At 38.9% G+C, this 14923-nt stretch overlaps 2 pseudogenes; both read left to right on the top strand.

Annotated features, from left to right (window-relative positions):
* The first annotated feature begins 4200 nt into the window (after nucleotides 1-4200).
* Nucleotides 4201-5805, top strand: LOC149182732 (putative E3 ubiquitin ligase SUD1 pseudogene; annotated as a pseudogene).
* Nucleotides 5806-5995: 190 nt separating this feature from the next.
* LOC149182731 (putative E3 ubiquitin ligase SUD1 pseudogene) lies at nucleotides 5996-11765 on the top strand (annotated as a pseudogene).
* The last annotated feature ends 3158 nt before the right edge of the window (nucleotides 11766-14923 follow it).

Raw genomic sequence — 14923 nt, 5'->3', positions numbered from 1 at the left:
GTTGAACATCATTAAGAGGAACAATCATATAGGTAGGAAATTGTTGTCCTTCTACCATGTAAGCATTCTGAGGATTTTTGTTGTTGGGATTTGGCAATGGCTGGGCTGGTAGTTGATTTGTCTTTTGTTGAAATGGAAGCAAGAGTTGAGAATTTGGATTTTGTTGAGAAGGTTGTTGTTGTGGGAATGACAATGAAAGTTGTGGGCTTTGATTTGGAATTTATGGATTTTGTTGATTTTGAAAAGATGGAGGATATTGATAAAATTGAGCAAATCTCCCATAAGGATTTTTCATCCCTTGTTCCCGTGATTGGTATGAATTTTGAGGTTGGGGCCAAGGTTGTTGCCAAGAATTCCAATTTGGTGGGAGCTGAAAGTTCATAGGATTGTTAAATCCTTGATTTTGTTGCCCCTGCCATGGTCTTCTTGAAACAAAACAAAGGGACTCTAATGAATTTGAATCTTCCTGAAAGAAAGCTTTGAGCCCAGGAATTGAAGGAAAATCCTTGGTCTCATGACTTTCTGAGCAAATCATACATCTTTTTAGAGCATGTTTCTTTCTACATTTTGGACAAAAGATGGCCAAGGCATTAGCTTTTGCTTTTTGCTTGTTTTGTAATTTAAGGGTGTCTAATTGTTCACTAAGGCTCCCTAGAATATCAGTTTTGAACTGATCAAGCATATTGCCAATCTCTATTGTACTTACTGATCCAGTTGCAGATTTGTTTGCTCTAATAAGAGAAGGATCTCTTGGCCCTTTTCCAGTTTTAGATTTTCCCCTTGAGATATGAACACATAGTTCCACTATGTCACGAAGTGGAAGTTGAGAAATATCTCCCTTCCCCATCATGTTTAAAATATCTATCCATTCATCTCTAATGGCTTTCAATAAAAGGGCTTTCAGGGTTTCCTCATCTAAATTACTCATTTTTGCTCTCTTTAAGTTGTATTGAAATCTTTCTAGTAAATCCTCCAAATTTTCATCTTCTCTTTGCATCACTTTGAATACCTCATCCTTATGATTGGTGGGCATACAATAATCTAGGTATCTATCCAAAAACGTTTGTTTCATATCATTCCAAGTCCTAATAGATTGAGTGAATAATCACATGAACCATTTCAAAGCAGCTCCTTTCAATGTTGAAGGAAATAGTTTGAGTTTTTGAGAGTCTTCCATATAGTCATAGGTTCAGCACAAGACTTCAAACTCAAATAGAAATGTTTCAGGATCCTCACTTCACAACCCATAAAATTTTGGGAGGACAGATGGTGAAATGTTTTTCATTGTTGTATGAGTTTCCTCATCGGCTATAGGGAATCGAAATGAGTTATCTCCTTCCCTATTTCCCACATTGTTACCTCTACCTCCTCCATTATTTCCTCTTCCTCTACCTCTACCCCCTCCTCCAAATCCATCTACTACTTCCTCTGTCATGATAGTTTCCTCAGAGTCTTCTGGTTCTTCTATTAATGGTGAACAAGGAAGAGTTTCTCCCTTTCCCTCTTCTTCAGGTGATTCTACTTCTTTGATTATACTATGTTCCCCTGTAGAAGTGAAGAAAGGTTCTTCTCCTAGATTAGATTTAGTAGATAGTGTGGGAGAATCTCCTAATTCGGCTGCTGGCCCTTGAATTCCAGGAATCCTAAGGCTGGGAGTATGAGTCAGAGATGGAGGTGTATCTTGTCTATGCCTTGAAGTAGTTGGAGTTGTGAAAATTGAACTTTTGGACCTAGCTATAAACCTTCCCCTAGAATCTCTTGCTCTATGCATGTCATTTTTTTATTTTTTATTTTTATTTTTATTTTTTTTTAAGTTGGGCTAATAATTCTCTTTCTAATCTTCCAGGTCACACTAGGTGCAAGAAGGGAGCATAATCAATAAGTTATTGAACTAGTAACTCTCTTTTTTGATCCTCCAGATCACACTAGGTGCAAGAGGAGAGCATACTTCAAGAAGTTATCAATTTTTCCCTTTTTTTTTTTTTTAAAGAGATCGGCTGTTATGAAACCAGCTCAAGAAAAGATAGAAAAGATAGATCAACGCCTTAGAATTCAGCCTCTTCGAGGGGGCAACCTCCTTTACATTACATAAATGAACAATTCTTGGATGATTCAAATGACAAAACCTCCTTTCTATATATAGGAGTCTAAGGAGTCACAATATAATCCAGCCGACCTAACAATAATAATATAAAGCCACAAAAATAACAATAGAGGGATTCTATGGGGCACAGAAATAACAATAAGGGGGTAATAGGGGCACAACAATATAAATAAGGGGTATAACTATAATAGTAATGGGGTAATCACTAGTACTATAGGGACCACACATGACCCTCTCCTTCAAAAAAGTATTGTCCTCAACGCTTGAGTAATTCTGGATACTTCTGCATAAAATTCTCATCCTCCCATGTGGAATCTTCAGGGGATAAGTTCTTCCACTTGATAAGATACTCTGAAATTGATCGATTTCGTAGCTGTCGAGTTCTTGTTTCTGTGACTGCTTCCGGTTCCAATAAAATTTTTCCTTCCTCGTCAAGTTCTTGCAATATTGTTTGAATTGGGAGCTTGTCACCTATAACCTTCTTTAAACATGAAACATGGAAAACTGGGTGCAATCGAGAAGCTGCAGGAAGCTCCAATTTGTATGCCATAGTACCAATCTTTTGCAACACCTTGTACGGACCATAATACTTTGGTGATAGTTTATTATCCTTCTTAGCTTGCTTTAGGGACATTTGCTTATATGGTTGTAGCCGTAGGAATACCCAATCACCTACATCAAAACTTCTTTCACTGCGATGTTGATCTGCCTGTTGTTTCATTCTATTTTGTGCCAACACGAGGTTATCCTTTAAGAGTTGGAGGACTTGTTGTTGATGTTCAATGTGATGTTCCACTGCCTGAACCTTAGAATTTTCTCTTAAATATGATGTGATGGATGGTGGTTGATACCCATAAAGTGCCATAAATGGGGTCATTTTTGTTGCTATATGGAAGGAAGTGTTATACCACCATTCAGCCAGAGGCAACCATTTGACCCATTGTGTCTGTTTATCAGATACAAAGCAACGAAGATATCCTTCCAAACATTTGTTTACTATCTCAGTTTGCCCATCAGATTGAGGATGATAAGATGAGCTATGAGCTAACTGAGTACCAAGACAAGAAAATAATTCTGTCCAAAAATTTCCAGTGAAAATTGGATCTCTGTCACTTACAATAATCTTTGGGTTTCCATGTAGCTTTTGAACTGTTTCCATAAATGCAGTAGAAACTGTATTGGCTTTAAATGGGTGTGATAATGCACAAAATTGTGCATACTTGGTAAGTATGTCAACTACCACCATGATGACACTCTTTCCCTCAGACTTGGGTAAACCTGTGATAAAATCCATTGAAACTGTAATCACTCAAGAAAAATTTCTAAATTGTTCACATCAGTTCGATTGTTTGCCAAAGGGTTGGTGTCAATTTTGGGTCTAGTCTTTTCATCTGGTTTTAGAGTCTAAATAGTTTGAATAGGAGTCTTGTTAAGAGTATTGTTGGTATGTATAAAGGGGTCAATTCTCTGTTTTAGTCTATCATTGGTCTCACATCTCACATGGATATCATATGTCCAAACTCATTTCAAAGACGAAATTGTCTAGGTGATTTTGTAGCGCCTGTAATCATTTTAAAGTGGATTTGCAGCACATAAATCCTTTTTAGCAGTTTCGCAGCGCAACATGTTTTAGGTGATTTCGTAGCGCATAATTCATATTTTGCACTGGCTGTGCTACGAAATTGGGGATTTGTTCGAATCCATAGCCATTCTTTCACAGCTGTCATATCCATCAAAATCCATCAACAGTTGTCAGCGTATACACTTCGTCTATCATATCTGACCGCTTATCCTCATCATTAGGTCGTTAGGTGTCTTGGTACCGGCACATGTTTGCAGTTGTATTTTACTCAGCGGTTTTGGTCGTTCAATCAGGGTTTTCTAATGCGTATCATGCGCAAAGACAATTTCTTAATCAGGATGTAGAACAAGGGTGTGTTTGCCATGTCTATTCCTCGGTGGGTTCTTGGTGCAGGTCCTATGGTTCATAAAGCAAATGGCACCGAGAATTTCCTGATGTTGACAAAGACTCTGGAATGGACTAAAGCAGACCAGCAGAAAAAGAACAGCCTGAGCTGGTTGTCTTGAACATGCAAATGGATGGGGAGCTAGATTGGAGTGAAATGGAGTTCTTGATTAAGTGGAAAGGACAGTCATATACGCACTGTCAATGGCAATCTCTGTCTGAGCTTCAACATCTGAATGGTTTCAAAAAGGTGTTAAACTATATGAGGAAGGTGGAGGAGGAACGAAACCATAGGCGGTTACCTGGGCAAGGGAATAGAGCTAATATTGGTGGTGGAAATGGTGATGCTGGTCAAGGTATTGTTGGTGCAGGGCAATTGATAAGGAGAAATGCTGAGAATGTAGCTGCTCGTTTGGAAATCCAGGCTGCACGTCTTGAAGCACATGTCGAACAAATTTTTGATGGTGTTGATGATGCAGATGGTGCAGAAGATGTGCCGTTTGATGAACTTGTTGGGATGCAAGGGCCTGTATTTCATTTGGTTGAAGATGCCATTACGGTTTTGGCCAGCAATGCAATTTTTCTCGGTGTCGTGATTTTCCTTCTTTTCACCTTAGGGCGGATAGTCCTTTTCATACTCTCTCGACTTGTGGTAACAAATACTAGTACAATACTTACAGCAGGCATTTCTCCCTTGGACTCAGCATTGGCTTTAGCTAATATGACGGTGCAGAATACATTGAACTCTGTTGCAAATTTATCAACAGAAACTCGAACAGACTTCGTATTCAGTCAGGCCGGAGAGGCACGTGCAGAGCATCTAATACCAAATGTGACCCATTCAGATGCGGCTTCAAATATTCTTACAAATGAAAGTCCTATAGATCTGTTAACAGTAGCAGGGGTTGCTGCCTTGCAGCTTTCTGATATGGCTACTCTTGCTGTAGGTTACATGGTTATATTTGGTCTGGTTTTTTGTTATTTTGGACTTATAGCTTTGATCCGCTATAACAGGGGAGAACCTTTGGCTGAGGGTCAGATCTATGGAGTTGCCTCTATAGCAGAGGCTATTCCTTCTCTTGCCAGACAATTTTTGTCTGATGTAAATTATTTCATGACAATGGTGAAGGTTGCCTTCCTTTTAGTGATTGAGCTAGGGGTTTTCCCTTTATTGTGTGGATGGTGGTTGGATGTTTGTACTATCAGTATGCTTGGAACAACAATTGCTCAGCGGGTGGCTTTCTTCTGGTCTTCACCACTAACAAGCTCTTTGTTACATTGGCTTGTGGGGATTGTATACATGTTACAGATAAGAATCTTTGTTAGCCTTTTACGAGGGGTTCTTCGGCCTGGAGTTTTGTACTTTCTCAGGGATCCTGCTGATCCAAATTATAATCTCTTCCGTGATCTCATTGATGACCCAATACATAAGCATGCGCGGCGTGTCCTGCTATCTGTTGTTGTTTATGGAAGCTTGATTGTAATGCTCATATTTTTGCCAGTCAAGGTTGCAATGTATTTTGCACCTTCAATTTTCCCTCTAGATATATCAGTTTCAGATCCATTTACTGAGATAATGCAGGATGCAGTGATTCAATCCATGAATGCGTTGTTAAAGCCAGAGCTTCTAAGGCACCAAGACAAAGATGTCAGGCTCATTGTTGTTACTTGCATTAGTGAGAATCACACTAAAAACGTATCTGCTTCAATGCAAACAATTATGACTTTGGTTTGAATGAGAGTGAAGACATATCACAACAACTGTTATCTGTTTTACTGAATAACTTGAGAACAGACAAGCAAAAAGCTTCACCAGCTGCCCTTGCACTAGCCGTAAATGTTGTTAAACGCTGTGCAGAAAAGTTGAGGCTAATAATCATGCTCATTTACAGGTTGTTCCCATAACCTTGTCCAAAGCATCAACTATGCGAAGTGAATTTTTAAAGGCAGGGAAGAAATTAGGATTTGAGTTTGATGTGATTAGACCTGGAGAGAATGATATTGATGTCAGAATGTCATGGAAGAAAGTATTACATGGAGGAATGGGCTATTTCTTTGTGGAGATCCCAGAGGGAACTATATTAGCACATCCCCTTGCACCTGAAGAGAAGATGCCTATACAATTTGGACGTGAGGTATTAACCAGATTCATACAGTTATATTTGGAACAGTCAATGGTGTTATTGGTGTCATTGCATCTCTTCCTCAGGAGCAATATTTGTTTCTTGAAAAGTTGCAAGAAAATCTTATCAAAGTGATCAAGGGAGTAGGGTGCTTAAGCCATGAACAGTGGCGATCATTTAGCTATGAAAGGAAGACTGTGCTTTTGAAATTACACAGCAGTTTCGTAGCGCGCTACGAAACTGCTGTAGCTGCATGTTACAATTCAGTTGATCAATTATGATTGACAAAGCGGCAAATCTTTTTGAAAGGTTTTGTCATCACACAGGTACATGAAAACGGTGGACAACACATCAAGGACGTGGCAGTCTGCTCTATTTTGGGTAATTAAAGGATAAAGGACATGCTTCTTTGGATTCGAACATTTTGAGGTAAACCAAAGACCAGTAAAACAGGGATAATTTCCTATGTTTCAGGACAATGGAAAACGTGTGACATTGAAGACCAACATGAAGCATTAAAGGTCCATCATAGCCACCACCAAAGGGAACCAGATGTCAGAGAACGAAAATGATTGTAGACCAAGGCTGTTATGGAGTTAGAGTCATAGTTGATTTAGATCTCTAAAAACTCCAGTCAACACTTTGTTGTATTTATTAAGTAGTTAGAGTTTAAGAGTTGTCAGTAATAGAAGTAGTTTTCGAATTCCCCTCATGCTAGAGGAGGAATCTCGATCAGTTAGAATAAGAGCTCTATATATAGCTGAAACAGCAATGTAATCAGGGTTGGAAATTTTATGAAAAGCTGGTATTTGGCCTATGTAAAGACTCATTTTCAGTAATACATGCTTGACTTTACTTCTCAGGATTCATGAAGGATTTGTTATGTTCAGAATATGTGATGTTATCCTTTTCTTAATTCTTACAGTGGTATGGATGTATAATCACTCAGAATTCACTGAATGTGCTCTGACTTCCTGTATACATTTATAAACTGTGTGGTCCCATATGAGTTTATGTTCTGAATGTTTAAATGCTGAATGCCCTGACTTCCATGTAAGGTTGAGTTCATTGTTATATTGAGGTGTTGTTGACTCCATAAGCCCAATGGATAGTTTTGTTTAATGTGTTTCCACCATTCATATTTTTCACAGTTGTTCTATAAGAGTTAGCCATCTTATCTTTAATCAAAATCATTAACCCATCAAGAGAGAGCCCTCTCAGGTTGAGGAGGCTAAGCCTCAGCCTAAAGTTGGTTTGAAATAGTTACTTGAAGTCTTCCTGGTCTGCAGCCTTCCAGGGCCTGATTTTGAGATAACATTTTGGTGCGTCTGCCGGGAGCCTGAAGATTAATCATTCCCGAAATCAAGAGGCTGAACTTCTGAAGGTAGCAGGAGCTCAGAAGACTTTTTGAGGCTGCAAATCTACCTTGGCGACTCCATTGTTGAAGAATTCAAAATTCATACATTCATGGTGATTCCACTGGAGTTATGAAGGACCCAGATGCTACCATTCTTATTTCAAGGTATGCATGCATAGATTTTTCAGGAATTCATGGTTTCCCAAATCATTTTCCCAAGGATGCATATTTTCTAAGGAATGGTCCAAAATTCAACGGAGAAGATTTGAATTTAACTTTGAAGCATATATCAGATTTTTGTGATTTTACAGAGCTTCTTAGAGTTAAACATGAGGATGTTTGCATTATGTTGTTCTATGATTCATTTCAAGGGAAATGTAAACAGTGGATTGAAAGCTTTCCTACCAAATCCATTAAGTCATTTGAAGACTTTTGGCTTATGTTTTTGGAGGAATGGATAGATAGATCAGATGTGGTGGCAAACTCTCCTTCAATTCAAGGTTTCAAACAATGGAATGATGATCATATTAATGAAGAAATAGATGAAAGTTTTTCTTTGTCCTTGTCTTCGTATCTAAAATCATTTGAGTGCAAGGCAAAGGATAAGATGAAATTTTTGGATGAAGTTGCTAAAGACATTGAGAAAGACATTGAAGGTTTACAAGGTCAAATTCAGGCATATAGTTTTCATAATCATGATCATTATTTTCAGAAGCTTTCTATGGCAGAACACAAGGAGAGAGTGTTGCTTCCTTTCTCTTTCACGATTGAGGAACTGTACACTGTTGTTGAAGATCAGTTTGCACAACCAGAAAGTTACAAGAATCATCAAGCTGATCATGTATTCTGGGATCCTATAGCCAAATATATGGAAGAGTTTTACTTTCCAGTGTTTCAGTTTTTCTATGAAGATCAGAGGCAATTTCAGTGGCACTGGTCATCACAATATCATTGTGGCTCTGAACTCCGATGCAGTCAAAAAACTCAAATATCAGATAAGACAAATGATTGGCTACATTGGAAATTTCACATTGATTGAGCTGAAAGAAGTTTGAATTGATAGGGTAGGTAGGTAGGAAAATGAAAATAAGCTCAAGGTTGACTGAGCAATTTTTTTTAGTAGATATAGACTTCTCTCTCCTATGGTGATTATCAAGTTCAAGCCCGAGGTGAAGGCCCCAGAAGCTTGAAAGGGATGCTTGTCAAGCAAATGTTTGTTATCATAAAGGATGAAGCACTGGACCTACGAGTTCTTAGTGTACTACAGGAGCACACTATCCCAAGTGGAGCCACTGTTATCACTCAAGAAAAATTTCTAAATTGTTCACATCAGTTCGATTGTTTGCCAAAGGGTTGGTGTCAATTTTGGGTCTAGTCTTTTCATCTGGTTTTAGAGTCTAAATAGTTTGAATAGGAGTCTTGTTAAGAGTATTGTTGGTATGTATAAAGGGGTCAATTCTCTGTTTTAGTCTATCATTGGTCTCACATCTCACATGGATATCATATGTCCAAACTCATTTCAAAGCCGAAATTGTCTAGGTGATTTCGTAGCGCCTGTAATCATTTTAAAGTGGTTTTGCAGCACATAAATCCTTTTTAGCAGTTTCGCAGCGCAACATGTTTTAGGTGATTTCGTAGCGCATAATTCATATTTTGCACTGGCTGCGCTACGAAATTGGGGATTTGTTCGAATCCATAGCCATTCTTTCACAGCTGTCATATCCATCAAAATCCATCAACAGTTGTCAGCCTATACACTTCGTCTATCATATCCGACCGCTTATCCTCATCATTAGGTCGTTAGGTGTCTTGGTACTGGCACATGTTTGCAGTTGTATTTTACTCAGCGGTTTTGGTCGTTCAATCAGGGTTTTCTAATGCGTATCATGCGCAAAGACAATTTCTTAATCAGGATGTAGAACAAGGGTGTGTTTGCCATGTCTATTCCTCGGTGGGTTCTTGGTGCAGGTCCTATGGTTCATAAAGAAAATGGCACCGAGAATTGCCTGATGTTGACAAAGACTCTGGAATGGACTAAAGCAGACCAACAGAAAAAGAACAGCCTGAGCTGGTTGTCTTGAACATGCAAATGGATGGGGAGCTAGATTGGAGTGAAATGGAGTTCTTGATTAAGTGGAAAGGACAGTCATATACGCACTGTTAATGGCAATCTCTGTCTGAGCTTCAACATCTGAATGGTTTCAAAAAGGTGTTAAACTATATGAGGAAGGTGGAGGAGGAACGAAACCATAGGCAGTTACCTGGGCAAGGGAATAGAGCTAATATTGGTGGTGGAAATGGTGATGCTGGTCAAGGTATTGTTGGTGCAGGGCAATTGATAAGGAGAAATGCTGAGAATGTAGTTGCTTGTTTGGAAATCCAGGCTGCACGTCTTGAAGCACATGTCGAAAAATTTTTGATGGTGTTGATGATGCAGATGGTGTAGAAGATGTGCCATTTGATGAACTTGTTGGGATTCAAGGGCCTGTATTTCATTTGGTTGAAGATGCCATTACGGTTTTGGCCAGCAATGCAATTTTTCTCGGTGTCGTGATTTTCCTTCTTTTCACCTTAGGGCGGATAGTCCTTTTCATACTCTCTCGACTTGTGGTAACAAATACTAGTACAATACTTACAGCAGGCATTTCTCCCTTGGACTCAGCATTGGCTTTAGCTAATATGACGGTGCAGAATACATTGAACTCTGTTGCAAATTTATCAACAGAAACTCGAACAGACTTCGTATTCAGTCAGGCCGGAGAGGCACGTACAGAGCATCTAATACCAAATGTGACCCATTCAGATGCGGCTTCAATTATTCTTACAAATGAAAGTCCTATAGATCTGTTAACAGTAGCAGGGGTTGCTGCCTTGCAGCTTTCTGATATGGCTACTCTTGCTGTAGGTTACATGGTTATATTTGGTCTGGTTTTTTGTTATTTTGGACTTATAGCTTTGATCCGCTATAACAGGGGAGAACCTTTGGCTGAGGGTCGGATCTATGGAGTTGCCTCTATAGCAGAGGCTATTCCTTCTCTTGCCAGACAGTTTTTGTCTGGTGTAAACTATTTCATGACAATGGTGAAGGTTGCTTTCCTTTTAGTGATTGAGCTGGGGGTTTTCCCTTTATTGTGTGGATGGTGGCTGGATGTTTGTACTATCAGTATGCTTGGAACAACAATTGCTCAGCGGGTGGCTTTCTTCTGGTCTTCACCACTAACAAGCTCTTTGTTACATTGGCTTGTGGGGATTGTATACATGTTACAGATAAGCATCTTTGTTAGCCTTTACGAGGGGTTCTTCGGCCTGGAGTTTTGTACTTTCTCAGGGATCCTGCTGATCCAAATTATAATCTCTTCTGTGATCTCATTGATGACCCAATACATAAGCATGCGCGGCGTGTCCTGCTATCTGTTGTTGTTTATGGAAGCTTGATTGTAATGCTCGTATTTTTGCCAGTCAAGGTTGCAATGTATTTTGCACCTTCAATTTTCCCTCTAGATATATCAGTTTCAGATCCATTTACTGAGATAATGCAGGATGCAGTGATTCCATCCATGAGTGCGTTGGTAAAGCCAGAGCTTCTAAGGCACCAAGACAAAGATGTCAGGCTCATTGTTGTTACTTGCATTAGTGAGAATCACACTGAAAACGTATCTGCTTCAATGCAAACAATTATGAATTTGGTTTGAATGAGAGTGAAGACATATCACAACAACTGTTATCTGTTTTACTGAATAACTTGAGAACAGACAAGCAAAAAGCTTCACCAGCTGCCCTTGCACTAGCCGTAAATGTTGTTAAACGCTGTGCAGAAAAGTTGAGGCTAATAATCATGCTCATTTACAGGTTGTTCCCATAACCTTGTCCAAAGCATCAACTATGCGAAGTGAATTTTTAAAGGCAGGGAAGAAATTAGTATTTGAGTTTGATGTGATTAGACCTGGAGAGAATGATATTCATGTCAGAATGTCATGGAAGAAAGTATTACATGGAGGAATGGGCTATTTCTTTGTGGAGATCCCAGAGGGAACTATATTAGCACATCCCCTTGCACCTGAAGAGAAGATGCCTATACAATTTGGATGTGAGGTATTAACCAGATTCATACAGTTATATTTGGAACAGTCAATGGTGTTATTGGTGTCATTGCATCTCTTCCTCAGGAGCAATATCTGTTTCTTGAAAAGTTGCAAGCAAATCTTATCAAAGTGATCAAGGGAGTAGGGTGCTTAAGCCATGAACAGTGGCGATCATTTAGCTATGAAAGGAAGACTGTGCTTTTGAAATTACACAGCAGTTTCGTAGCGCGCTACGAAACTGTTGTAGCTGCATGTTACAATTCAGTTGATCAATTATGATTGACAAAGCGGCAAATCTTTTTGAAAGGTTTTGTCATCACACAGGTACATGAAAACAATGGACAGCACATCAAGGACGTGGCAGTCTGCTCTATTTTGGGTAATTAAAGGATAAAGGACATGCTTCTTTGGATTCGAACATTTTGAGGTAAACCAAAGACCAGTAAAACAGGGATAATTTCCTATGTTTCAGGACAATGGAAAACGTGTGACATTGAAGAGCAACATGAAGCATTAAAGGTCCATCACAGCCACTGCCAAAGGGAACCAGATGTCAGAGAACGAAAATGATTGTAGACCAAGGTTGTTATGGAGTTAGAGTCATAGTTGATTTAGATCTCTAAAAACTCCAGTCAACACTTTGTTGTATTTATTAAGTAGTTAGAGTTTAAGAGTTGTCAGTAATAGAAGTAGTTTTTGAATTCCCCTCATGCTAGAGGAGGAATCTCGATCAGTTAGAATAAGAGCTCTATATATAGCTGAAACAGCAATGTAATCAGGGTTGGAAATTTTATGAAAAGCTGGTATTTGGCCTATGTAAAGACTCATTTTCAGTAATACATGCTTGACTTTACTTCTCAGGATTCATGAAGGATTTGTTATGTTCAGAATATGTGATGTTGTCCTTTTCTTAATTCTTACAGTGGTATGGATGTATAATCACTCAGAATTCACTGAATGTGCTCTGACTTCCTGTATACATTTATAAACTGTGTGGTCCCATATGAGTTTATGTTCTGAATGTTTAAATGCTGAATGCCCTGACTTCCATGTAAGGTTGAGTTCATTGTTATTTTGAGGTGTTGTTGACTCCATAAGCCCAATGGATAGTTTTGTTTAATGTGTTTCCACCATTCATATTTTTCACAGTTGTTCTATAAGAGTTAGCCATCTTATCTTTAATCAAAATCATTAACCCATCAAGAGAGAGCCCTCTCAGGTTGAGGAGGCTAAGCCTCAGCCTAAAGTCGGTTTGAAATAGTTACTTGAAGTCTTCCTGGTCTGCAGCCTTCCAGGGCCTGATTTTGAGATAACAGAAACCTCCTCCCAACGTTGGCTTGGAATGGATAAAGGTTGTAATAGACCTTGTGTCTTAATTGTTTCAACTTTATTTTGTTGGCAAACCAAACATTCCACCACAAACTTTTGAATATCTGATTTAAGGCCATCCCAAAAAAATTCCTTGTTAACCCTGTGGTAAGTTTTTAAAAATCCTGAGTGCCCTTCTAAGGGAGAAGTGTGCAATTCCATAAGAATATTTTGTTTTAGCTGGGAATTTTGACAGAGGTATAAGCAATATTTGTACCATAACGAATCATTTTGCCAGCTAAATGTATCAGAAGTACTGGAATCTTGTTGTAGCTTTCGAATAAGTGCCCACACTTCTTCGTCATTCTTCCATTCCTCCCTTGCTTCGTTTATCCAATCTGGTTGGATAATAGAAATGGCACACAACAATGCTTCCACATCCTCATCCTTTCTTGAGAGTGCATCTGCCACCACATTTTGCTTCCCTTTTTTGTAGATGATTTCAAAGTCATAACCCAACATCTTTGTGACCCACTTTTTTTGCTCTTCAGAGGATAATCTTTGTTCTAAAAAGTATTTAAGGCTATCATGATCCGTTTTTACCTTGAAGTGTCTTCCCATTAGGTAGGTGTTGATGCCCCGAAAATCGTTGCAACAACATTGGGGAAACCACCCGGTCCGGACCTTAGTGCAGCTCCTTTTCCGTTTGGAATAGTGGTTCCGACTGGGGATAATGGGACCAGTTTCCCAAGAATTATAAGTAAACGGGATGGATGAGTGACTTATGATATAGGATGGTAATAAGCGAACAGCTAAACTATAAGCGAAATGTAATAACTATAATCTAATCCCGGGACTTATCACTTAGTAAAGCGTAGCGTTTGATGATCTGTGCTTTAAGGCAGGCATATAGATGACTCTAACACTTAAGCATAGATGTTTAAACCATTTAAAATTGCTCTGCATAATTAGTTATGCAGAGCGATTATAGCGAATTACTACACTTAATCGTTTATATCATTGATACATGCATGGGTGAAAGAGATAACAAATTACCAAAACATTCAATAGTGAAACGAAATGAAGATTCGCTGTTATATCGCATACATGCATTCAACAATAGCAAAGATAATAACACAACAATTCATATAATAAGAAAGAACACAGATACAGATAATAGTACCATGTAAGCTGCTCGATCAATCCAGTATATTAATCACTATGTCGCAGTCCTTCCTTCAAATCAGAAAGCATTCCCAACAACAGACAGTCGTGCGCAATTGTGTAAAACAGCCTTCTAATCAAAATTAAGAACCTTTGGTCGAGTTTCACAAAAGAATATAGACTGAAGCACAATAGTGCAAACTTCAGCCTTTAAGTCTATTACAAAATTTTACGACCCTTTCCAAAACAATGAAAGGGTCTATAAATACTATACTAATCTAAATATCTAAACAACTGAAGAGCTATTAAATTGGCATCAATAAATGTTTTTTTCCATCTTTCTTGGCGATCTGGCAGTTGGCGGCAATGCTTCATTCGGTGGGTTCTTTGCCTTTACTCCTTAGCTGACATATCACCAGCATTGGCTCTACTTCTGGTGGAGTGTTGAGACGCGAAGTTAGCTGGGCATCATATGTAGCATCCTGAATGTCGGGGATCAGGCATCCGAGGGCATCTGTTAAACACTTGAGAGCAGACCTTTGAGTATGTGGCTTGACTAGAAAGAGCCAATATGCATCAGAGGTTAAAGTATTTACTCCGGTAATTAAATTCCTCTGTTCCTCCAAGTCATGATAACTTGTTTGTTCAAGCATATCTGCTGTTGTTATGCTTCCAGGTGTGCACTTGGAGATCATGTTTGCTAAATAAAGTGTATCATTGACTAGGTCGATCATATTGCTGGCAATTATTTTACACCTGGAAGCCGCCCTTTCTGCTTTCATTACCTGAGTGTTCCATTCCGTGAAGAGTATGTCCTTG

This window comes from Pinus tabuliformis, chromosome 3_2 (genome assembly GCF_031772625.1).
Source record: "Pinus tabuliformis cultivar Carrire ecotype Pingquan chromosome 3_2, CPIR1, whole genome shotgun sequence".
NCBI classification, from domain to species: Eukaryota; Viridiplantae; Streptophyta; class Pinopsida; order Pinales; family Pinaceae; genus Pinus; species Pinus tabuliformis.
This window is presented reverse-complemented; position numbering and strand designations above follow the sequence as displayed.